The sequence below is a fragment of the Rattus norvegicus genome, chromosome 15 (genome assembly GCF_021556685.1).
Source record: "Rattus norvegicus strain SHRSP/BbbUtx chromosome 15, alternate assembly SHRSP_T2T, whole genome shotgun sequence".
Classification (NCBI taxonomy): Eukaryota; Metazoa; Chordata; class Mammalia; order Rodentia; family Muridae; genus Rattus; species Rattus norvegicus.
Genome location: NC_141548.1, coordinates 102,843,138 through 102,868,717, shown reverse-complemented (window position 1 = coordinate 102,868,717; position 25,580 = coordinate 102,843,138). Strand labels below are relative to the sequence as shown.

Below are 25,580 nucleotides of genomic sequence, written 5' to 3'. Positions count from 1 at the left end.
TCACACTTAAGCCTGAGAAGTAATTACCTTTATTCTTTCAAGATTCTGGTATTGATATTCACCAGTGTTTCTGAGTGGAATACAACCAGGGAAAGTCAGAGCCAGGATACACTGAAGCATCATCTAACGTACAGACTTCTCCGTCTTATACGCTAGGGCAGCCTTTTAAAACATTTCTGATTCTTCCAAGTGGCCTTTAGGGACTCGAACTAGGAGGTGCCCTGTGACTTCTCCTGAGAAGACAAAGAATTGACTGTTTACCCTGAAGGGCAGTGGCCGAGCCAGGATTCTGTCCAAAATCATCTTGGGGTTGGGGTTACTTATGAGACCATGGGTGACCCAGAGTCAACATTACTGCTGGGAGCTCATCAGGGTAATGACAGGCGGCCACGCCAGTGAACGGTCCTGTGTAACATTAAGTGCTCTTAAATAGCTACAGCATTAAAGAATCCCCCGACAAATACCAGGCAGCTACCCTACCAAAATTCCCCTCTTCTGTCAATTGTTCTCCTGTGTGACCGTTAGAAGGGAGGAGTATTATGAACATGAGGAACCCATGTACATCATGAGCCTCCCTCCCTTCACAAGGGAACGTGGACAGGCCCAATCTCCTGAAGGTCCCATACCTGTGATCATAGGTGCAAGACAGCAACAGTCTAGAAACACCACCCAGAAGTCCCCGAGAGAGGCGGAACGTTTGATAAGCAACCCCAGGTGACCTAGAACATATCTAAATGTCTTGGCGTAGACCTGCATGCTTCTAGTTCCCTGTAGTGTGTTGTGAAAAGAACTTCCCTTCATGCCTTTAGCAAGAGATAGATAATAACTTTGGGGACAATGTATCCTTGATTCTCTTTGGCAAAAGGGAAAAGAATCATACTACATATTAGAGACTGTCATTTAAATTGCGAGAGGGAAGTAAGGCCAGTTTTGGGCATTCAGCACATAGTTTCTGTGAAGCCAGTCACAAGGCACAGTTCCCAAGGCATGACTCAGCAGAGAGAGCTGCAGAAACTCAAACTGTGACTCAGCATCAGTTGCTTTCTTTGAAAACTTAGCAAAGCCTCCAGGCTTACAAAGTCCAGGAGAACAAGAAGAGCACGAGGGTCAATGTTAAGGAGATGTGAAGTCCTGGCTACCAGTGGGATGACTCTCAAGAGTGGCAGATGCTGGTAGGAAACCATCAGGTTGTCACCTCGTCTCTTTGGATTCAGGATCAGAAACTATGGGGTGGAGGGTAGACCCTGGCTTGTCTGCATCGTCTGACCATCTCACTGTCTGATCTTGACAGTGACTTTGGAAAGATCCAAGGTCCCCCGTACACAAGTTTATGGCATGAAGGCAACTGCACTAGCTTGGACAGACTCTGGAGACGGAAATATAAACAGATGTTCACATCTGTTCACAACAGGCTAACCTTGCGTCCTTCTGCTGGTATGCGTGGTGCTCCCTCATCAGGTGGGGCAGTGGCAAGGAAAATTCAGGTGGTGCCTACAATATAAATTATTTATTATATGCCAAAGTAGCCAACACCACTGAGAGTTTGACAATAGGTCTTAAATATATATGCATATATACATATATGAATATATATACACATAGTTATATGTGTTTATGTATGTATACACACATATATAAATATTTACTTATTTATTGAAGTCTTATTTAATTGGTGTGCATGCACACATACACAGATACACAGATATACAGACACATAGACACACAGATATACAGACACACAGATATACAGACACACAGATATACAGACACACAGACATATAGACACACAGACACACACACACACACAGACACACACACAGACACACAGATATACAGACACATAGACACACAGATATACAGACACACAGATATACAGACACACAGATATATAGACACACAGAGACACAGACACACACACAGACACACACACACAGACACACACACAGAGACACAGACACACAGACACACACACACAGACACACACACACAGACACATACACACACAGACACACACACAGAGACACAGACACACAGACACATACACACAGACACACACAGAGACACAGACACACAGACACATACACACACAGACACACAGACACATACACACACAGACACACACAGACACACACACACACAGACACACACACAGACACACAGACACACACAGACAGACACAGACACACACAGACAGACACAGACACACACAGACAGACACAGACACACACAGACACACAGACACACACACACAGACACACACAGACACATACACAGACACACACAGACACACACACACAGACACACCAGGCAGCTATAAAGGAGGACAGTCCTGGGCTCAGTCTCTTGTAAATCTAGCCCTGTTGTGCAATATGTGCTCATTTTACCTCTGATATCTTCGTCACACCTTTCCTGTCCATTAGCCTCGCTGAGAGCTCACTGGATCCGGGAAGTTGCTAATAAAAACCCAGGCGGGGATGGCACCTGCAGACAACTCACTCTACCTAGCCGTCAGAGCTGGCCTGGAAGAACAAAGGCTTTCTGGGGAGCTGCAAATCACACATTGATCTTGCCCGAGAGTATCTTTCCTTAGCGATGAGAAGCTGGAATAAAACGAAGTGGAATGAAAAGCGGCAAGCAGAGGCCCTGAAGACTCCCACAGAAATCCTGGTTCTGCAGATTTACCTGTGCCGTGGGACCCACCTGTGTGGGACGAGGCACTTCTTGTTGAGCGTTCTGCTGCTCCAGAGTGCTTCAGCATTACGTGTGGAAAGCAGAGACTTGAGGAAAAATCAGTCAAACGAGAGCATTGCATAACTCGGACCACTGGAAAATCCATTCCCCCTTTAGGCATCCCAATGAGGGCAGTAACAACTAAGCATGTTCCGGCTGTCGTGCTTACTCTAATGCTGGCACTGGGGAGGAGAGGAGGCAAGTGCATCCTAGGAGTTTGCTAGCAAGTGAGCCAGCTTCACCCCCTCACGCCACTCCCGGTGAGTTCCAGGCTAGTGGGAGACCGTATCTCAATAAACACGGTGGTCAGAATGGAGGAATGTGGTGTGTGTGTGTGTGTGTGTGTGTGTGTGTGTGTTTGTGTGTATGTGTGTGTGTGTGCTTGCACTTACACTCCATTGAAAGCACATTGTGAGTTTGTATAATTCCCAATAATACCTTATTCCTGTTCACCAACTGGCCAAGGCAGAACCTCCCATGTTAGGGCTCTCACATGGTGAGTAGACTCATGTGTGTACAGTCATGACATCACCACCAATATAAAGACAGAGAATCATTTCTTCCCCTTCAAATTTCCAAATGTCCCATTGAAGGCCACCCTCTCGCTGCTCCATCTCGGACATACTTTTCTGTCCCCATGGCTTGGCTTTGTGTGGCACGTGGAACTATGCTGAGCCGTCTGTCTTCCCTGCACCTTGTGGATCTGTCCATCTTGCTGCAGACTGACTCCAGTGGGTGCATGCTCTTGACCGCTAACCCATAACGCAGCCCCGATGGATGACAGGGTATGCTTACCCCGCTCGTCAGGTGATGGACAATTGCTTCAGGGAAAGTGTGGGTCAAGCTTCTATTTCAGACTAGAGCTTTGTGTGCACATAGCATTCCCCTCTCTTGGGTAAGGCCCAAGAGTAGGATCTTGGGATTGCATAGCTGGTCCTGTGTGTGCTTCACTGTGTGAGACTTGTCCTCTAGTCCTTTCCACTGCTGTTGGCCATGCTGCCTTCTGCTCAGCCACGTGAGAGGGTGGCATTCAAGCGTACCCTCCCTTTCTGTCCAGTGCCGTTATTTTTAGATTTTGCATTCTACCAGGTTGTAATGAGACCCCCACGATGACTTCAAGAGCATGTGCTGTCGAGCACGTTTCCTTACTTTTTATTGGCCTTTCACCTTTTCTTTCAGGAAGTTCCTGTCTGGATGGTTATTCTTTCATCCATTCCTTCCTTCCCTGCACCCAGGTTCTTATGTGGCACTGGGAACACAAACACAGCCCAGGTCTTCCTGATGATGCAGCAACTGATTCACTCAGAGACCTTTCCCTCAGACCCAGCTGTCCACCCTTAGAACTTAGTAAATCTCCATTTCTTCTAAGTGCCATTTCCTATCAGGTGTACCTTTTTTTTCCGTTGTTTTCTTAAACTCTCTGGCTTGCATGTCCATTTTATCAGTATTTTTTTTATATGAGCAGAAGCTTTAAATGACGACAGTCAAGTCAATCAAAATCTCCCTCTGTGGCTTGTGCTTTGTGCCTTGTCTACCAAACACATGCTCCAAGCTCAAGACGTCAGTCTTTGTCTCCAGGCCAGGACCTTTCCAGTTTAGGCTTTGTGTTTGGGTTTATGATCCAGCTGTAGTTAATTATTCCTATAATGAGATATGGTTTAGGATTGGCTCTTCTCTGTTTGTTTGAGATTTTCATGCATGTGCACGGTGACACACCCGCCCTTACACTTTCTCCAACTCTCCTCTAGTCCTCGAACGAATCTTCCTCCCAACTTCACCTTCTCTTGTTTCTCATCATCTCATTCTTAAAACCCTGCCACACCCAATTAGTCTTCCGTTCAAATCCTCCCATATGCTTCTCCCCACTCTTCCTTAAGTTTCTGCCCCCCTTTTTATTGTTATTGCGTGCCTATATGCATCTGTATATACACATATACTTCTAACCTGTTAAATCCATACAGTGTTACATATAATGTGTGATTTTAGGCCTTACTATTCGGCACTGAACAACCAATTTGTGTTGTATGAACAACCAGTTAGTACAGCATATATGGGCAGTACTAATTATTTTTTATTTCTGACTATCCAGTTCCAATATAACTTGCTGAGAATCCTCTTTACTGAATTACTAAGGCAGTCTTGTCAAAATCAAACGAGATGTTCATGTGTCTTGTGTGCTATCCAATTCTTCTATGTGCACCCTCATGCTGATACAAGAGTTTCTTGACCAGGATATTTCTTTTATAGTAAGAGTTTACTTGGACAGTGTGAGTTCTGTAATTTTTCCCTTTTCAGTATTTTTTAAAAATTTTCCAATATATAGTTTTAACTTAATTTATACAACAGAATCCTCTTAAACACTTGATTGGCATTGGGTTAAGTCCATTTATCATTTTGAATATTTTTTATGTTTCTACCTGATTAAAACTTCTAAGAATATTAAGTAGTTCCTAAACATTACACGGAATTCAAATTTCAGTGCTCATCCTGCCACACATGTGGCCCATACATGTACAGCCACCTAACTAGATAAGATGGATGAAGCAAAGAAGTGCAGGTGGACAGGAACCGGATGTAGATCTCCCCTGAGAGACACACCCAGATTACAGCAAATACATAGGTGAATGCCAGCAGCAAACCACTGAACTGAGAACTGGACCCCTGTTGAAGGAATCAGAGAAAGGACTGGAAGAGCTTGAAGGGGCTCGAGACCCCATATGAACAACAATGCCAACCAACCAGAACTTCCAGGGACTAAGCCACTACCCAAAGACTATACATGGACTGACCCTGGACTCTGACCCCATAGGTAGCAATGAATAGCCTAGTAAGAGCACCAGTGGAAGGGGAAGCCCTTGGTCCTGCTAAGACTGAACCCCCCAGTGAATGTGATTGTTGGGGGAAGGGCGGTAATGGGGGGAGGATAGGGAGGGGAAGCCCATATAGAAGGGGAGGGGGAGGAGTTAGGGGGATGTTGGCCCGGAAACAGGGAAGGGGAATAACAATCAAAATGCAAATAAGAAATACTCAAGTTAATAAAGATAAACAACAGCAACAACAACAACAACAACAACAAATTAGAATAGCCTTGTTGGGGCACCAGTGGAAGGGGAAGCCCTTGGTCCTGCCAAGGTTGGACCTCCAGTGCAGGGGAATATGGGGGATGGTCAGTAAGGGAGATGGATGTGGCAATACCCATATGGGGGAGGGGATTGGGGGTATTATGGACAGGAACCTGGGAAAGGGAATAACATTTGAAATGTAAGTAAAGAAATATATCTAATAAAAAATGACTGATAAAAAAAATTCAGTGCTCATTAATGATTTTTAACACAGACAAAATTGTTTACTTTTCTGTTATTTATGGCTTCTTTCACACTATAAGAAGTGTTGGATATTTATAGGAGAGGCCATATATTAGTTAAGGCTTCAAATGTTTATGATCTGGCCTATTACAGGAAGACTGTTCTGGCCCTTCACGTAGACTGTGGATTTGGAAGCACCCCTGTTTTCTAATACAAGCCCTTAGTGCTACGAATTTGCCCCAAACACAGCTTTATCTGGGTCTCATGCATTTTCATATCCTTTTACTTATATAATTCAGAGAGTTCTCTGTTTTTCCTTGTGATGCGATCTTTGAACCTTTGGGTATGTAAAAATCTATTATTAAATTCTCGTGTCTATAGACCATCCAGAACATTTTTACCACTGATTCAGATAAGCTTAATTCTTCTTTTTCTCTTTATTTTATTCTATTTTATTTTATTTTTATTCATCACATTAAAATTATTTATTTATTATATATAAGTACACTGTAGCTGTCTTCACATCCATCAGAAGAGGGCATCAGATCTCATTACAGTTGGTTGTGAGCCACCATGTGCTTGCTGGGAATTGAACTCAGGACCTCTGGAAGAGCAGTCAGTGCTCTAACCACTGAGCCATCTCTCCAGCCATCTGGTCACAGATCTAGTTTCAGGTATTAGGAGTCATATGCTTTCTAGGGCTGCTTAATGCCACCTACTGTATTATAATGGGGGAAAATAAAAGAGGTGCCTTTTACAGCTGTTCATTTTATTGCTGTTGTCATTTGGTTCTGAGATTGTAAATTATTCAGTTTTCCTCCCTTTCCTGCCTCTAAGTCCTCCCATACGCTCCTCCCCACTCTCCTTTAAATTCATGGCTTTTAAAAAAATTAATTGTTATTGCGTGCCTGTATGAATCTGTGCATACATATATATTTCTAACTTGCTGAGTCCATACACCGTTCCTTCTCCGTGTGATTTGGGGGCTGACTAATTGGCGCTTCATGCCCCTCACTAGCGGGAGCACTTCTCTTGCTCCCAGCTTTGCTCTGGCGCCGGCCATTCTGCGTGGAGGGTTGGGGACTTTGGAACTCTCTCTCTTCAGTTTGGCATGCATGCTCTGTTCAGCTCATGTTTGGGCAGTCACGTGGGTGGAACTTTACAGGTGTAGCTTCTAGTTTTCAGTTAGCAATAATCGCGCCTTCCAGTCCTTCCGGCCCCTGTTCTGCATGTTTGCAGCTACCTTGATGTAGGCTTTCTGGTAGTTTTCAGTCCCGTTCTCCAAAACGTTCGTTTTCTATTGAGAACTATGCATCTCTCTTTCCCTTGTTCTTGTGTACACTGGTGCCTGCTCTTTCTGTACCTGCACGCCCTGCAGGGTCCCTTCACGTCTTTTTTCCTTTCTCTCAGTCTTTCACAAGAACGTTGCAAGAGAATGCTTGACAGAGGGATCGCAAATGTGTGTATGTCTGTTGTCTCTGTCCCTCCGGTTGGTCTTTAAGGATGGATTAAAGGGCTGGTGAGACTGAATTAAAAACACATGCTGCCCAAGTCCGAAGACCTGAGATTGAGTCCTGTAAGCAACTCCTGAAAGTTGTCAAGCCCCTTCCTCACACACAAGTAATACTGATGATGATGATGATGATGATGATGATGATGGTAGTGGTGGTGGTGGTGGTGGTGATGATGATGGTGATGGTGATGGTGTTGGTGGTGATGACAACAACAATAATACTAAAATAAAAAATCAAATTGAAGTTTTCCCTTTTTTTCTTACACCTGTTTGGAAAAACTTGGATGTGGCTGACGTTTCTTCCATCTCATCTTACCTTAGAGGAACTTGTCACTCACTGAAACTCAATTTATTTTGTTGCTTACCACATTAATCTCTGATTTTCAAAACAGTTACGACGCAGACTTTTCAATGCCTTGCATCATGCTAAACAGGAAGTGCGGCACTGATTCAAACGGTCACCGTAATCATTTAAAGTCCACAGGAAACGTGGGTCTCCTGGGTCAGCATAGCCCCCTTAAAGTTCTTGTTACACTTCCCGGGCCCCCATCGATCTCATGACATGTTGTAAATACTGTCTTAGAGCCATGATAACTCTTACAGGAGAAGTGACGCCATCTTTGAACAGGATAAGAATGCGTCACGGGATGGCAAAGACATTGTCGAGCGGGAGAGCCAGTCAAGTTGGGAAATTTGAACGTGGGTTTAATCCTTTCGTGAACTGTTTTGAAATATATCATATTCGTGGGAAAGATTTTTGGTTATTTACTTTTTAACATAACTCGGTTACTCCCTTTTTTACAGGACGTTGTCCTCTGAGCTCCACATGGGGGCACCTGCAGTCCCCCCAACCCCCACCATGTGCTTTGGCTAGAGAGGGTAGAGACGCGTTAGGAGAGAGAAAGGTTGAAGTTTCTGGTTTAGGAGTTACACTGTTACAATAGGATGCACCTCTCACTTTCTAAAGTAGAAGGAATAAGAAGAAAATATAGCGGTCGCCAGCTATGAGCTACGGGTAATGAGTGTGAGCTTGAGAGGGAACCAGTGAGGGAGTTTCTAAACTAATTATTCACGCCACAGTTCCCTTACTCTGCCGGCTGTCTCCCAGCGTCTGGCAGAAATATGTGGACCGCAAATGTATTTCTAAATTTTCTAAGCAGCCACATTAAAAAATTAAAACCGCTTAATAAAAATTTAAATATTATGAATTCTATTTAGTCTCTTGCAACTAAAAGAAGTACTATTTGAACATGAACTCAATATAAATTATTCAAGAGATTACATTTTCTTTCTGTATGGAGTGTGCTCACGATACCTGTACATCTTATTCTCAGAGCTGTCTGTGATCCTCCCATTCCAAGATGTATCGAATCTGACTGCAGGCCGCCATATTGGATATTGGAGAGCACAGGGCAGTTGACTCAAAGAAGCATGCTCTTTTCACGGCACTGTTTTCTTCATAAAGGGGCTGCAACGTTTGCTACCCTTTATGAATTCTCTTAAGGTTTCAATTTTATTTTGTAAAAAGAAAAGGCTACCTTTCTGGGGTCCTTAAGGGCTCTAAGATTTTGTTTTTTCTTTACCAATAAAAAATAAATTCATGGGGGGAAAAAAACGATGAGACATAGAGAGACAATGAAAGAAACTACAACCCTTGACATTTGGAAATGTATTCTTTCCAGAAGCTCACTTGTAATTATAGCTCTGCTTGACGTGCAGTCACACAAGCCCACTCGGAGAGCGGGGCATGTGCTCCCCTCCCCCACACTCATCTGCCACTCCTCCGCAGGTTGCTAGAATAGGAGGGCCTCTCCCAGAATACTCCACACAACAGATGGTTGATCTACACCAGGAAACACCCAAAGAAGAAGACCAAGGCCACCACAGGCGGCAACTTGCCTACTCACCAGGGTCCAAGGAAGACCTCCATCCCACGGTGGGTAGAGTCCACATGTGGGTCTCTGGGCTCTCTTCTCTGGTCTTCCTGTCCTCGTTGCTTTATTAAGGGAGACCTGTGAGCAACAGTGTTTTAACGCACGTTATAGACGACACCGGAGTGTGGCTCTCACCAAAGCGTGTGCCTGACGTGAAGTGTGCCAGACTCCACGAGAAGTGTGTCTGGGCCAACTGACAGCAGTGGCTCTGGCTTTGACGCGGCTCTCAGCACTCCCATTCTGTTCCGAGAGGCCAGGAAGCAGATGGAGAGGTGTGTGTGTAAGCATCTCCCTCACATGCATGTCACTACTGACACCCACGCTGGGGGGAGGAAGGTGGCCTGCTTGCTTGACACCGTTCCAGGAGCAACTTCCTGCCTGCTGTCCTTAGAATCATGTTCTGGAAATAGAGTTTGGCGAGTTTCTCAGACATGAACCAGTAAGGCAGTATGCACTTGCGGGCATCTATACACACAGTGAGGCAGGATAGGCCTGTAGGCATCCACTGGTGCACACAGTAGGGCAGAATGTACTTGCAGGCATCCACCAATGCACACAGTAAGGCAGCATGCCCTTGCAGGCACCTCAGTCTGTTCCCACCATCAGGGATTGGTCTTTGAAACTATAATTGCTCGGGGCTATCCCATTCTCCAGGATGTCCCTTTTGTAATTCAGCCTTCCATATGCTTTCACTTACTTGTCCTAACGTCTCCTATGAGCACCTGCTTTTCCTTACACAATGTTTTAGAACAGACTCGGGAAGTTCCCCTAATATAAAGCACGTACTCTCCTCAGGTTATAAACATCAAGCAGCCAGTCATCGGAGTCACTATTTGTAAAGTCAAGGTGGAGTGGTAATTAAATCAGAGAAATAAGGATCCTTTAACCTCATCTCCCCTCACCCTTTCTACAATCTCCTCACAGAGCCAGTTCAAGCCCTGCGGATCTGCAGCAGACTATTGTTGGCAAATTTGCCTGGACCGTTTCAGGTTACTATGCCGTTTGGATGAGTCCAGCACGTTTCTAGGATGTGTCATGTACTGCAAATTCCCGGTCCACAAAGAAAGGGAGTGGGGACTGCAGTAAGGCAATACTCTGTATTGACAAATGACCATTTCCTTTTGTGCAGAATCCCCCAGAATTATCCCCAAACCTCTTGCGATGGTCAGTACACACTCACCTGTAGGTTGCCCATAAACAAGACATTCCAAGATCCTCTAAGATGCCTGGGGTTGGTTTAGCTCCCAAGCAGAAGGATCCTAGGTCCATTCTTGAATGTGGAATAGAACCCTCTGCATCCGACCCACTAAACTGTGCTGGGCGGTGATCTGAGTGTAGAAGCAAGTCCGTGTGTCCTGGAGCCTCTGGAGCGCTTTAAAGCTCAGGCTGTCAGTCTGTATCGCCCTAGGACCCAACGTTCTTTATCTCTGGCCCTGAGGAAGGCTGCTCAGAGTGGTGCTCCTTCAGGCTGGGTGAAACCGGATGGGAGTTTGTCTCCTTACTTTGTTCTGCTTTATCATTGTCCACGGTACTGTTTTCTATCCAATCTTGGTTTGCACGGCTTGGTTTACAGGGGAAATCAACACAAGAACTTGAGTGTCCTAATGTCACTGAGACTCACAGAAATTGCACATTGGTTCCTGATTGATGCTGTTCACTTTGTCACTTAAAGACAAGCTAAAGAAAAGTGTGTCTCTGTGTGTGTATGTGTGTGTGCATGTGTGCATGCGTGTGTGTGTGTGTGTGTGTGTGCATATGCACACATGAGCATGTGAGTGTGTTTATCAATTTTACTGATGCATGGCACATGATTTATAGATAATGATAAGCCATTCAGCATTTTGAGGTTTCCCTAGACGACCGAGTCACAGAAAACTTTTACTGATTTTTGCCAAACTCCTGTGTGTATATATTCAACACATTATGGGCATTCAACCTTGATTTGACAAATAGAGTCGCATGCTAAATTGACTAGTTTTTTATAATCCATTTATCATCATTAAAATTAACATATGGCCCATTTAAACTATTTCTCATCCTCCAATAAATTACACTGTAAACCAAATGAGTTCACATTTGGTGTTACATTGTATATGATTGTATACACTGCCCTTTTACTCATTGGCTAGTTTACACAGGCAACTGTTTCCCTGAGTTTGATAGTTGTTTTGAGTATTGAAAGGAAAATTTGCCAAGTCTTTATCCTAGCCAGAATGTGATTGCTGTATACCCGATGCTCTTTCTATATTTAAACTATAAAATTAACATTCTGTCAATTAGCCTCTTAGACCTAGACTAGCTATTGGCAATTTTTTCTCTATTTGATGAAATAATAAGTATTTTTGAATTTGTGGTGCATGGGATCTTCATTGAGTCTGTGCTGCTATGCACAGTTACTTTAAAAGCAGCACAGACAACAGGAAATAAGAGGGTATTCTAGTGAAACTCCATAGCAACTCACGAGGTTTAAATTTATAATCTTACTTCATAAAACGATCCAGAGTCTATAGTTTGCAAATTAACAATCCCTTTATCCAACCCTCACTTTGTGAGTTTGCTAAACTGGCCAAATAAAACTTTCACCATGGCTGATGTCACCTAACTTGGAGTTTAGGAGAGACCCGTGATGTGCAGCACCGTATGCGGTGTCCATGGTACAGACAAAACGGAATACCTTGCATGGCTGCAGACAGTACTGAGAGGGAATAAACCAACTAGTTAGTACATTAATCCCTGTAAGACTGTGTGACTCCTTTTTAATGTTAGCTGTGCACAAAATGTGCAGGCAAACTTCCTAAGCATTTGGTAACTTGGTTTCCTGAGGCCGTACAAATTTATCCACATCACCACTCAGTCCCACACAGTTCTCCTCCGATACTGTATCAAAGTGGTTTCCTGAGGCCATACAAATTTATCCCACATCGCCACTCAGTCCCACACAAAGTTCTCCTCCGATACTGTATCAAAGTGGGAAATGTAGGGTTTTGAACAAATACATAGCTCATGTGTTTGGATACTTGATCCTTTGTTGAACTGTTTGGGAAGAATAAGAAACTGTGGCCTTGTTGGAGGAGGTGTGTCATGGGGTTGAGCTCTGGTCTGTTTGCTAGTGGACTAAGATGTGAGCTCTCAGCTGATACTCCAACTTCCTGCTGCCCTTCCTTCATTCCAACATCATATATGCTAACTCTCCAGGATGTAAGCCCAATTAAACCTTTTCTGTTATACGTTGCCTTGGTCATGGTGTTCTATCACAGCAATAGAAAAGAAACTGATTCGGAGTGTATCAGACGTTGATGTATTTATTTTCTCCTGAGGTAGTTAGAATTATTGGAGACTAAATATTCTTGAGTCATGTATCCTGCTCAGCACCTAACTTTGCCAGTATTTAAACTTAAAATACATATGAGCTTTACTGTACATCTTATCTCAGGCTTATTACATCCTTTGAAGGAAAGCATCCCCAGTGTTTGTAAGCATAATATGACTGTGGCTTGCCTTCTTTCCAAGTAGCTATGTGTGATCGACCGTGACAGCACGTGAACGTTTATTATACGATCTTTTATTGACTATTCTAAAATTAACTAGAGGTTAGGTGACCAAAGACTCAGTGTAAGTGTGGTACAGAGCAAGGGATTGTTATAAGAATTCTACAAATAAAGCAACCAAGTTCAGTGAAGATGGTGCCTACTCCAGAATCAGAAAGAGAGATACATTCAAAACTCTATGCTTTGGTGCTTATGTTATGCGAATGTATCTTACCTCATTTAAGTCTCAGTCCTCTGCTTTGTAAACCAGGTCATAAAGTAGCAAGGGGTTAGGCTACACAGAGCAATCCTGCCTTGAAAAACAGACAAACAAACAAACATGTAAATTATCATAGTGTTGATCCATTCATGTAAAGCCTCCAGGAAGTAGCAACTGTTACTCTTATACACGGAAGTTCTCATACATCACTTCAAGTTATCTGATCATGATGTTGATGGCTACAAGAGTGGTTTTATGTATATAATTACCCACAATGTACAGCTAGCTTGGGATTCAAGTATTTTGACAAACGTATTTGACACACATTGAGTACCAGTAACTGCCCTGAATAAATAAAACTATTCTAAATCTCTAAGGTGAATTTATAGCTACAAAATATCACACAGTAAAATAAGATCTACCTCCATTTTGAATAGATTCATGATGGGCCTGGAAAGAGGATTCGATAGCCAAGAATGCTTTTTGCTCTTTCAGAGAAGCCAGGTTCAGTTCCCGGTTATCACACAGCAGCTCACAACTGTCTGTAACTCCAGTTTCAGGGGATCCCATGCCTCTTCTGCCCCCAGCTGCCTGGTGTGCTCACATGAGGCGCACACACACACACAAAATTAAGTGAATAATCTCTAAAAATAAAAAGATGAAAGTTGCCAGATTCAGAATTCAGCGTGTTGTGACTTGAAATCATTTGATGTGCCCAGGTTAGCACTTGGCTTCCCCCAACTTTTCCCCTTTCCTGTTCTGTCCCAGAAACAGGTAGAGTTGTCCGTGTATTAAAGTCATGGTACCTGTTGTCCCTTGGTCTTCAGTGGCCACATTCTGTACCAGCTACACAAATAGCTCTTTGTTAACCTCAACAGAAAATACGGAAAAGTGACGTCGCCTATCCCCATGAGTTTTGGTGTCATACTTACAGAACATGAAGCCAGCTGTTGGCATTTTCATGTATTGTCTTTTCCCAATGATGTCGTTATTTCCCAAAGGTTTTAATAGTGATGTCATGAACCCATTAAAACTTGGCTTTCCTTTTTTTTCCTTTTTTTGTTTTCGGAGCTGGGGACTGAACCCAGGGCCTTGCGCTTGCTAGGCAAGTGCTCTACCACTGAGCTAAATCCCCAACCCAAAACTTGGCTTTCCTAATGGGCTCTGAAGGTTTCCAAATTCCCATTGCTATGATCAAGATATGTATTTTATTGTAATTTAGACGCATACACCAGAAAGTGAAACTCATATTCTTGACTACCTAAAAATTGCTGATGACATCAAGCCTGTGATGACAAATTGATGGTGAATCTACTGGGTAATTTTAACGAGAGTATCTTCTTCATCATAGTGTACACAGCTGAAAGGCTCAACAGTACGCACAGCTAAAATCAAAGCACAAACAATGATACACAAACAGAAAGATCACCAGGCCCAACACAAGTCAAAGACCTTCCTGGAAGAATGCAGGTGATGACTTGGTTTTGTTTCTGTTCTTTGTTTTCTTCCAGAGAATAAGCAATGCAGTGGGATGTCTACATCTTGGCAGTCAGTTCACGGCGAGCTATGTTTCTCAAGCTATTAAGATACATGATGCTACCTGTACATTTAATCTCTAATCAAGTATGTAATTTTTTTATTGCCTAGGGTATGTCTATGCAGTTGAAAGCAAAAACCTGTGTTCTATCTTTAAAGAAAAAATAAAACAACAACAATAACAACCACAACACCCCTGTAAAATCAAGAGAGAGGGAGTAAGAAGTTGGGTGGGTGGTGAGGTGGGGGAGAATCGGGGAACAATGGAGGAGGAAAACAATATAATCAAAACATACTGTATGGAAATTAAATGTCCACCCTGCTCCTTGTGAAGTTTGCTTCCTTCACAGTGATGTGAAGGGAACAGTGATATGCTTCCCCAAGGGGCACGAAGGAGAGGTGCTCTGAGAAAGTGACATAAACAGGGAAGATTTTTCTTCTTTGTAGAGAAGGGCGTTAGAGTACAGCATTGTGAGATTGCTCAGTGTGTGCACAGAGTACTGCATCATCAGATTACTCAGTGTGTGCACAGAGTACTGCATTGTGAGATTACTCAGTGTGTGCACAGAGTACTGCATTGTGAGATTACTCAGTGTGTGCACAGAGTACAGCATTGTGAGATTACTCAGTGTGAGCACAGAGTACTGCATCATCAGATTACTCAGTGTGAGCACAGAGTACTGCATCATCAGATTACTCAGTGTGTGCACAGAGTACTGCGTCATCAGATTACTCAGTGTGAGCACAGAGTACTGCACTGTGAGATTACTCAGTGTGTGCACAGAGTACTGCATTGTGAGATTACTCAGTGTGAGCACAGAGTACTGCATTGTGAGATTACTCAGTGTGTGCACAGAGTACAGCATTGTGAGATTGCTCAGTGTGTGCACAGAGTACAGCATTGTGAGATTACTCAGTGTGAGCACAGAGTACTGCACTGTGAGATTACTCAGTGTGTGCACAGAGTACTGCACTGTCAGATTGTTCAGTGTGTGTCAAACCAGCTTTAGCAGCACTGAGAGAGAACTGACTTCATTAACACTGGAGATCTTGGAGACAGATCAATTACTCCTATGCAGGGCAACACAAGGCACTGCATTGAAGGAAGTCTTCCAAGAGCAGAGAAATTCTCTCCTGGACACTCGTTATTACTACTTCCACAGGTATGTGAAACCTTTTGTGGAAATAAATAAATAAATAAGATTGACACAGTCTTTACAGGCATAAATAATGTACACATAGATTTTTTTCCTTCCACAGGACTAAACATATTTGAATATATATGTTTATTATGTAAGGGGTAGCACATGCATGCCCAAGACAATTTATTTGAATTACAAATGAGCATATGAAAAAGATTTAAAAAACAATATGTAGGGAAAAACCCTGTATTTTCAAAACAATAACATATCTATGTACCTGAGTTGAGAGAGGGAGGATCTTGTGATGTTCCAGGTCACCCACCAAGAGGCTCCAGGAGAAAAGTGAGTCTGGAATCTAATTTACAGTCCCAGTGGAGCCCATGAGATATTATATAAATGAAAAAGAGACAATTTGAATACCAGGAAGATTACTTCCAGAGAGACCATGAAACTAAAAATGACAACAGAGAGGCCCCCAAAGTACAGAAAAAGCCGTCAGCACACACATTTGTAGTCATCCAGCTTGAGTTCACCACTGCAAGTCTGCAGAGAAAAGGACAGGGAAAGAAAACACCCAAGAGATAGAGTGCAAGGTAGCAGGGTAGTTCTTCAAGATCCTGCGTAGGAAAGCAGTGGCAGAAAAGGAAGGGGTAGGCCAGAGGCAAGTCGGGAAGCAAAGGCTGACATCACCCACAGAAAGCAGAACATCGATTTCGACTTTAAATTTTTTTTCCTCAGAATTTTCAGATAGTTCCATTTAACTTCCAAGTTCGTTGATCAACTGTCATGGGGAGAAGGGATAGACGTCACGGAGCATTGTGTCATTAACATTCGTTGCTGAAGAAGACTGGGAAGGTGAGGTACATTTTAAAATCACAGTATGAGAAGGTTTAAGTAAATCGGATAGGAACGATCCCTCAGAAGCTAAGGAAGGACAGAAGACACTTCCACTCTGAGAGTTTGAGACTTCAAACCTGTTGTTGACGGTGAGGGGCAGAGGGGGGACTACCGGGCAAGCTAGGAGGTGCTTCAGCTCAACTGTCTGCAGACGAAGCCGGTGGAGACCGGATGCAGATAAGAGTTTCAGAAATGGGAAAGAAACAGGCATTTAAAAAAAAAAGATGCCTTTAAGAACAAATTTGGCACGAGGTGTCTTACTTAGGGTCTTATTGCTGTGAACAGACACCATGACCAATGTAAGTTTTATAAAGGACAACATTTAATTGGGGCTGGCTTACAGGTTCAGAGGTTCAGCCCATTATCATCAAGGTGGGAGCATGGCAGCATCGCAGCATCCAGGCAGGTATGGTGCAGGAGCAGCTGAGTCCTACATCTATACCCAAAGGAAGCCAAGAACAGACTGAGCATCCTCAGGCAGCTAGGAGGAGGGTCTCCAAGCCCACCCCACAGTGACACACTTCCTCCAACAAGGCCACACCTACTCCAACAAAGCCACACCCACTCCAATAAAGCCACACCTCCTCCAACAAGGCCATGCCCACTCCAACAAAGCCACACCCACTCCAACAAAGCCACACCTTCTAATAGTGCCACTCCCTGGGCCGAGCACATGCAAACCATCACACGGGAGGAAAGAGAATTCCTGACCTGGAAGATATATTAGAATATGTTGTATAGAGTAGAGTATAACAGAAAGGGCCCAAACTACGTTACAGAAGACAGAAGATGTAGCGTCAGAGATCCAGAATTCACGGAAGAAGCGTGGAGTGGGCCTGTGACCTCAGTAACAGCTTAGACGTGGTGGAGACAGGATTGAATAAGGTGACAGGTAGATGTGTCTGAACCAAAACCACAGAGGAACGAAAGAACTTAAGTCACAGAACGGAGCATTAGTGGTGTGGGGCGGAGGGTGAATATGTAGCATGTACGTCTTCATCACCGCGGTTAGAGGAGCAAAACTGTGAGGCGCAGTCTTTTTTTTTTTTTTTTTTTTTTTTTCTTTTTCGGAGCTGGGGACTGAACCCAGGGCCTTGTGCTAGGCAAGAACTCTACCACTGAGCTAAATCCCCAACCCGAGGCGCAGTCTTGTTTAACGAGATGATAGTTAAGTGTACCCCAGAGGTGATGAAACCCTCCAGTGCACGGGTGCCACGGAGTCAACGACTCCCAAACAGGATATGTGGAGAGAGGTATACACTTAGACAAATTACCGAGAAAATCAGAGACAGGGGAGATCTTAAAAATAGGCAGAGAATAAAACAGCTCATCCACACAGAAGCTATCATTACCGTGACAGTCAAATTCTGGACATAAAGCACAGACTCAGAAGGGTGAGAGTGAGCTCAGTGGTGGATCACGTGACCAGCATGCCCAAGGGCTGGGTTTCTGTCTCTAGCAGCATTGGGGAAAAGAGAGGGAGAGAGGAATGGATAGACTGATGGACCGAGGGAGGGACAGACAGACGGAGGGGGGAGGGAACAAGGGAGGGGCAGACGAGGGAAGGAGGGAGAAACAGAGTTTGTGGAATGTTGTCTTCCATATACATGGTGGAAATAATTTGCAAGTTAGAATGCTTCATCCATTGAAATGTTTTTTATGACTCAGATGAAACAAGTTTTAAGACACATTAAAGTAGCATTAGGGGCCATGGTAAAATCTGTACTTTGTGTAGAAGGAAACGATTCCAGATGGAGGAGCTGAATTGTAACAAGAGACACAAAGCAGAGGAAGTGGGAAATACGTGGGTAACTCCACAGACGAATTCAGCTGTCAAAATTAAAAGGGAGTGCTTCTGGTATTTAAAAATTATATAATTATGATTTTGACAAAGTGGCAAGAGATGAAAATGGTAAATAGTTAATTTTTTTTTAAAAAAAAGATATTTGTATTAAGATGAGAATAAAAGTATCAAGTAACATTAGGGTTGGGTGAATTAATCTGCATTTCAATCTCCAAAGTAAAAGGTAACGGATAAAAAAGTAGATCATAAATTTCTAAAAATACAGAAAATTATGATACGCCAGATACAATCAGCTTAAGAGCAGTCAAAGTCAAGAAGGGGGAATAAAAATATAGAGACAGCAAGCTCAGGAAAAACAAAATACAATGTTGATTTTAACCCTGCTATACTTGTAGCTGCTCATTTATTTGAATGGGAGTAACTATAGGATGGGTGATTTGGCTGTGTGTATGTATATGTATATGTATATGTATATGTATGTATATATGAATATATATTGTATAATATAGAGATAGATGATATAGATATAGATATAGATAGATATAGAGATATATGTCCAACAGTATATGTACATATTTTTATGAGACATGTCTAAATGGCAGAAGAGACAAAGTGCCACAACACTGTGGTTCTGAGAGCCACCTCTTAGAGAAAGTTCTACTCGTTAAATAAATGTATTAGAAGCCAGACATGGTGGGGCACGCTGGAAACGTTTTGTAATTTTTTTTTTTATTAACTTGAGTGTTTCTTATTTACATTTCGAGTGTTATTCCCTTTCCCGGTTTCTGGGCAAACATCCCCCTAATCCCTCCCCCTCCCCTTCTTTATGGGTGTTCCCCTCCCCATCCTCCCTCCATTGCCGCCCTCCCCCCAACAATCTAGTTCACTGGGGGTTCAGTCTTAGCAGGACCAAGGGCTTCCCCTTCCACTGGTGCTCTTACTAGAATATTCATTGCTACCTATGAGGTCAGAGTCCAGGGTCAGTCCATGTATAGTCTTTAGGTAGTGGCTTAGTCCCTGGAAGCTCTGGTTGCTTGGCATTGTTTTTCATAAGGGGTCTCGAGCTCCTTCAAGCTCTTCCAGTTCTTTCTCTGATTCCTTTAACGGGGGTCCTACTCTCAATTCAGTGGTTTGCTGCTGGCATTCGCCTCTGTATTTGCTGTATTCTGGCTGTGTCTCTCAGGAGCGATCTACATCCGGCTCCTGTCGGCCTGCACTTCTTTGCTTCATCCATCTTGTCTAATTGGATGGCTGTATATGTATGGGCCACATGTGGGGCAGGCTCTGAATGGGTGTTCCTTCTGTGTCTGTTTTAATCTTTGCCTCTCTATTCCCTGCCAAGGGTATTCTTGTTCCCCTTTTAAAGAAGGAGTGAAGCATTCACATTTTGATCATCCGTCTTGAGTTTCATTTGTTCTAGGCATCTAGGGTAATTCAAGCATTTGGGCTAATAGCCACTTATCAATGAGTGCATACCATGTGTGTTTTTCTGTGATTGGGTTACCTCACTCAGGATGATATTTTCCAGTTCCAACCATTTGCCTACGAATTTCATAAAGTCATTGTTTTTGTAATTTTTAATCCAAGGCTGAGGTGGAAGGGTCATACATTTGAGATCAGCCTGGGCTAAGTAGCAAAACCCTGTTAAAAAAAATAAATGAATGGTAAATGTATAGGCTGAGCTTTCGACTTAAAATTTGAAGAGGAAACGGCTGGACAGAGGACACAGGTTCGAGTCCCACTACCCATATGGAGGCTCACAGTCATCTACAACCCAACTTTGGGGTTCCTACTGGCACACAGGTGGTGCGCATACCTGTCTGCAGGCAAGACACTCATGAGCATATGCTAAAATAAATATTTTTCAAAAACTACAGACCAATAAAAAGTAAACGCCTAAGGGAGATAATTATAAATAGTAATGATGATGATGATGATAGTAATAATAATGATGATGAGAATGATAAAGTCGGGGGCAGAAATTAATAAAAATAAATTGACCGACCCAAGAGTAGCACATTAAGACAGGGGCTGGTGCCAAATCTATTAAATTTATTCCAAGATAGCAAGTCTTGTTGTTGTTGTTGTTGTTGTTGGACATTAGGTACCGTGTGTCCCAGGCTGGCTTCCAACTTACTCTAAGGCCAAGGATGATCCTGAAATTCCTTCACAAGTGCATCCTGCTGCACTTCCTATGTGCTGGTTTCATATGTGAGCACCGCCCTCGGCTTATGTGGCACCCGTGGCTTTGTGCATGTTGGGCAAGCATTCTATCAAATGAGTTAGATCCTGGGCTTCCAAACCCAACATTCACTACTAAAGCTACCGCTGGTTCACTTCAGTCCTAAGAGGCATCAAGTAAGAATTAAAACATGGACTTCTGGTAATATTCTAACTAATTCTACACTTAGTGCCTCATCTTGCCTGGAGGCTCTCGGAAGAAGCTTCAACAGCCCTTGAGTGTATAAGTTTTCCTGCAGTGTCTGAGCTGTGGGCTGAGATGTTCAAAGAGGCCACGCAGGTTGAAGCCTCACTGAGCACGGCTGACTTCGATTTGTGACGTCTGTCCACAGGGAGTGCCATTGTTCTGTCCTGAGTGTCTTGAGATGTCTCAGGCTGGCCAGCCCACCGCCCACCCATCCTCACTTTAATGGCTTTCTCCTCGGTGTCAATTGTTCTGAGGAAAGGGCTCTCAGCTGTTCTTAGAGGCTGTACCCCAATACCACATTGATGAAGTCAATTCTGGGAATTAAACATCTCTTGATTTTGACAAACTTTGGTCATACAGAGAAATGTTTCCATTAAGTATCTCGAAAAGCCTAGTGGGAAGTCTTGTTAAAATTACAGAGCTGGTCATTTCTAATAGTTACTGTCTCTTTTTTATGAACTGTTAGGATGCGTTTGTAAGATTAGGTAGAGTTTTTTTTTTTTTCTTTTTTCTATTTTTCAGAGCTGGGGACCGAACCCAGGGCCTTGCGTTTGCTAGGCAAGTGCTCTACCACTGAGCTAAATCCCCAACCCAAGATTAGGTAGAGTTTTAAATAACAAAACAATCTGATTCTCTCATACTAGTAAGTGTTCATACTTATTGGTGAATAATCCTTAAGGCCATATTACATATATACAAACACACAACATGTGTTTATTACAAATTTATATCTATGTTGGTGTGTCTGTACGCATTAACATAGACACATAAACTGTCAAGGCTCCAAGGACCTTAAAATGAAACTGCCTTCCTCCCCTAAGCCAAACAGTCTACTAAGAACCGTGGTTGTTTTGAAACTCCTTGTTCTATATAGCTTTTATTCCCACTGTGACTTGTGTGGGACAGCACAGAAGCAAGTCACGGGGGTGGGGGGTGGGGGGGGAGGACCAGAGGAAGCTTATGTTGGATTCAGCACCCTGCCAGGAGAAATGATTAAAGTATAATCCCAATGAGAGGTGACTAAAGAAACCCAGCTGTCCCTTGCTAGGAATGACATTGGAGCCAGGTGCAAGCTTCATGAGCGCTCTTGTCTGAGCAGCTCCACACTCAGTCCTTAGCTCATACAAAGCTGGGATTGGGGGAGGGGGAGGGGGAAAGCAATTGGACCATTTCAGGGAAGACTTAATTTTTTTTTCCCACCTAGCTAGTCAGAATGATACTAAATTACCAAGTTAATAAATTGTTTTGGAACCTATTGGCACAGTTTTCCAATACATGGTGCTTGGGGGTTTCACCTTTAGATGTCCTACACTCATAATATTGTACCAGAGAGAGCTGACTTATATGCCCCACATTCAAAAATCAATGAGCCAGCTTCAGACTGTTTAAAGACTGATAAGACTGTGGAAGAGAAAGCAGTGGGAGCTTCCACTGCCAGAGAATATTTTCATGACCCCAAAACAGGCGAGGGTTTCTCCATGACACACATGTAAAGCACAGATTATAAGGAAATCATTAATAAATTGCAAGACTGTTCCCATTTAAAGAGGGCAAAGACAGGGAGGGCAAAGACAGACTTCAGTGAGAAGACTGCAATGCATTTAGTAGCAGGGAACCCACATACACAGCATTTCAAGCAATTAACATGCTAATAAGGAACAAAAACACACGCTAAATAAGATATTAATGCAGAATTAGAACATGTATTACGCACACACACTCATCCATTCACTTGCATTCCCACACATTCATGCCCCCCACACGACATCCCAAGGACCAATAACTAATGAAAGTGAGAAGTTCTCAAGCACCATTAATCACAGGAAAACACTGATTACAGCTGAAGTAAGGGCTAAGAGGATAACTGAACACATTACGTGCTTGCCATGAAACGGTAAGGGTCAGAGTTTGGATCCCCGGAACCCAGCATTCGAGAGATGGAGATGGGGGATTCCTAGGGCAAGCTAGCTAGCTAGACTAGCCAAATTGTTGAAGTGTGGGTTCAACAGGAGACCCTGTCTGAAGAGTAATCAAGAAAGACATTTAACACCAACGTCTAACCTCCACACACATGCTCACACACTTACATGTGTACTGTGTGCACAAGCACATTCCCAAATCCCCTAAACGGAGTAGGATCTCATCATAAACCTAATAGTACGACTATGACATAATAGCCTGACATTACTAAGTGTTGGTAAAATTTTAGAACATTGGTAATTCTTACAAACTGCTCATGGGAGAATAAATCATTATGATGGCTTTTATAAAAGCTTCACGTAGGAATACGCGATGACACAGCAATTCCACTCCCAAGTATGCTTCTGTAAACACATGAAGACAGTTACGAAAATGTTCATTTTTAACTGCATTCACAGCAATTCTAAATTTGCAGCAGCCACGAGGTCCATGGGCAGAGGTGGACAGAAGTGAGGACTGTCCAAATGGTGGACTGCTTTGAGCAAGTGAATGAGTCGTTGCAACTCCACAACTGGGTACGATAAAAACGCTTCCATAAACAATGTAAAATCAACTGGGTAAGGCGTAATCCCATTTATTTACAGTTCAAAAATAAACAAAGCGAGTCGCTGACATCTGAAGTGAGAAGAGATACCCGCCATGGGCGAGCTTAGTGAAGATTCAGCTTCAGGCGTTAGGGATGGTTTCGTCCCTGATGGGTTGTTGGTTACGAGCACATGTTTGTTCTCCACGAGCATACATTTTATTTCTGAGTCGTGTATATTTTTTTCTTCATCCTGAATCAGCAAAACAGTTACAAGCAAGCAATGTCAACATAGTTTCTTTTGCATGTATTAAAGTTTGGACCGTTCAGTCAATCGTTTAAAGGACTAGGTATGTGGGAGGAAGTGGCCCACAAAGGCTGAAGAGTTAAGTATTTAAAGACTCAGAATTACTTGAGATAGTGAAAAAACGTTAGAGAGAAAAATTTGAGCTTGGCTTCGTAGTCTAAATTTCTTTGTCAGTAAAAACCTTCATTTGTGGTAAAATTTGGGCAGGGGAGTAATGGTATTTGATAAGGGGTGGGGAAGAATGTGAACTCAAAATTATAACCCATTTTCTTTCTTTTTAACATTTTCAGGTCAACACCAAACGTTTAGGTTCTGTGTGATCAAAATAGAAGGTCTTCACGTATATGGACCTGTCCTCCGCTAAGATGTAATTATCAGTTGATCAGGTTGAAAGACGGCTGAGTAGATCCGGCACTAACAACAGAATCATCACACCATGGAGAAACAAATGTTCTAACAATGTTCATAACTCTACACGATCCTTTCCTTTTTCACCACAATCTATGCTTCCCCATCTGGCAGACAAGTATGGATCCCTTTCAACATGGTAGGTAACATTCCAGATTGGATAATAAAAGTCTCTGTGGGAGAAGCCAGTTCATACATTTTGGATATATTTCAATGCTACAAGAGTTGTTTTTTTTTTTTTTTAAGTAGAGGAAAATATAAGCATGAAAGAAGGAATATGAGTCAGAGATGAACTTGAGTTTTTCTCCAACATGATTAGGATGGCACTGCAATTTGCTGACATAATAAAAATTGTGGAAAACCAGACTCCCCGGGTGGAAGGATTAGGAATTTTCAATTTTGGATCAGTGAGCATTCTCTCCAACGAAATCGGATATTTAGGCTCCAATAGATGTGTTCAAAGAAAGTAGGCCTCCCAGAAGGCAAACACTTAGAAGAGGCTACCTTGCCAAGGACAGGCCTCCACTTGGAGAAGAGTTCCTGAGAGAAAGGGTTTCTGGGTGTAGTGAAACAAATGACTCACGTCGTCAAATCGTGGGACAGTCTGCTAGAGGCAGCTTTTCAGATAGCTTCCCCTTGCAATTCTAAAACACTCCCTGGGTAGCTCATCTCTTGAAGCTCAAAAGCCCAGTGTTTCACATATCAATTTAGTCATCACCTATTCCTTTTCGATTATCTCCTAAAGCCTATAGCCCCAGCCCCTTAATTCTTTTTTTTTTTAATTTATTTAATACTTAATAATTCTTTGGTTTCCGGGCAAACATCCCCCTCCCCCCTCCCCTTCCTTATGGGTGTTCCCCTCCCAACCCTCCCCCCATTGCCGCCCTCCCCCCAACAGTCTAGTTCACTGGGGGTTCAGTCTTAGCAGGACCCAGCAGCCCCTTAATTCTTAGGAGACAGCAAGCACAACATTTTTTTTTTTAATTGCATAAGAATTCAGAGGTCTGCCTGTCTTTGTAAGTACAGACACTAAGCTAGTTGCATGGGATCACTACCCTGAAATTGTGGATTGTCGTCCACACGCAGGTGAAGGCAGGCACAAGGTAAGAGAAGGCCTGTGATTGGGCAGTGAAAAAGTAAGGTGGGCACAGAGTTTTGGAGAGCGGAGAGAGAAGAAGAGGGAAGAAGAACCAAGATGGAGGAGGAGATCTGTGTGGCCTTAAAGGGCCACAGGTAGTTATGAATATTTCATCAGGGATGGGTTATTACAGGACAATTTGTCTTATCTAGGCGGGCAGTTTATATTAATATTAATTGGTTCAGAGT

The 25,580-nt window shown here is 43.1% G+C and overlaps 2 long non-coding RNA genes across 4 annotated transcripts; one reads left to right on the top strand and one right to left on the bottom strand.

Moving 5' to 3' along the window:
* Positions 1-6: 6 nt before the first annotated feature.
* On the bottom strand, positions 7-10,869 carry LOC148001149 (uncharacterized). The gene is made up of 4 exons (XR_015639073.1): positions 10,663-10,869; positions 9,456-9,560; positions 1,418-1,491; positions 7-233 (listed from the first exon to the last, which is right to left on the bottom strand). It is a non-coding gene; the product is annotated as an uncharacterized LOC148001149 (long non-coding RNA).
* Positions 10,870-16,734: 5,865 nt separating this feature from the next.
* LOC120097084 (uncharacterized) lies at positions 16,735-24,620 on the top strand. 3 transcript variants are annotated; one of them, XR_015639072.1, is made up of 3 exons: positions 16,735-16,762; positions 23,432-23,531; positions 24,137-24,620. It is a non-coding gene; the product is annotated as an uncharacterized LOC120097084 (long non-coding RNA). The 3 variants fall into 3 exon arrangements; XR_015639071.1 differs by having other exon boundaries at positions 16,743-16,893; XR_015639070.1 differs by having other exon boundaries at positions 16,749-16,893; positions 23,415-23,531.
* The last annotated feature ends 960 nt before the right edge of the window (positions 24,621-25,580 follow it).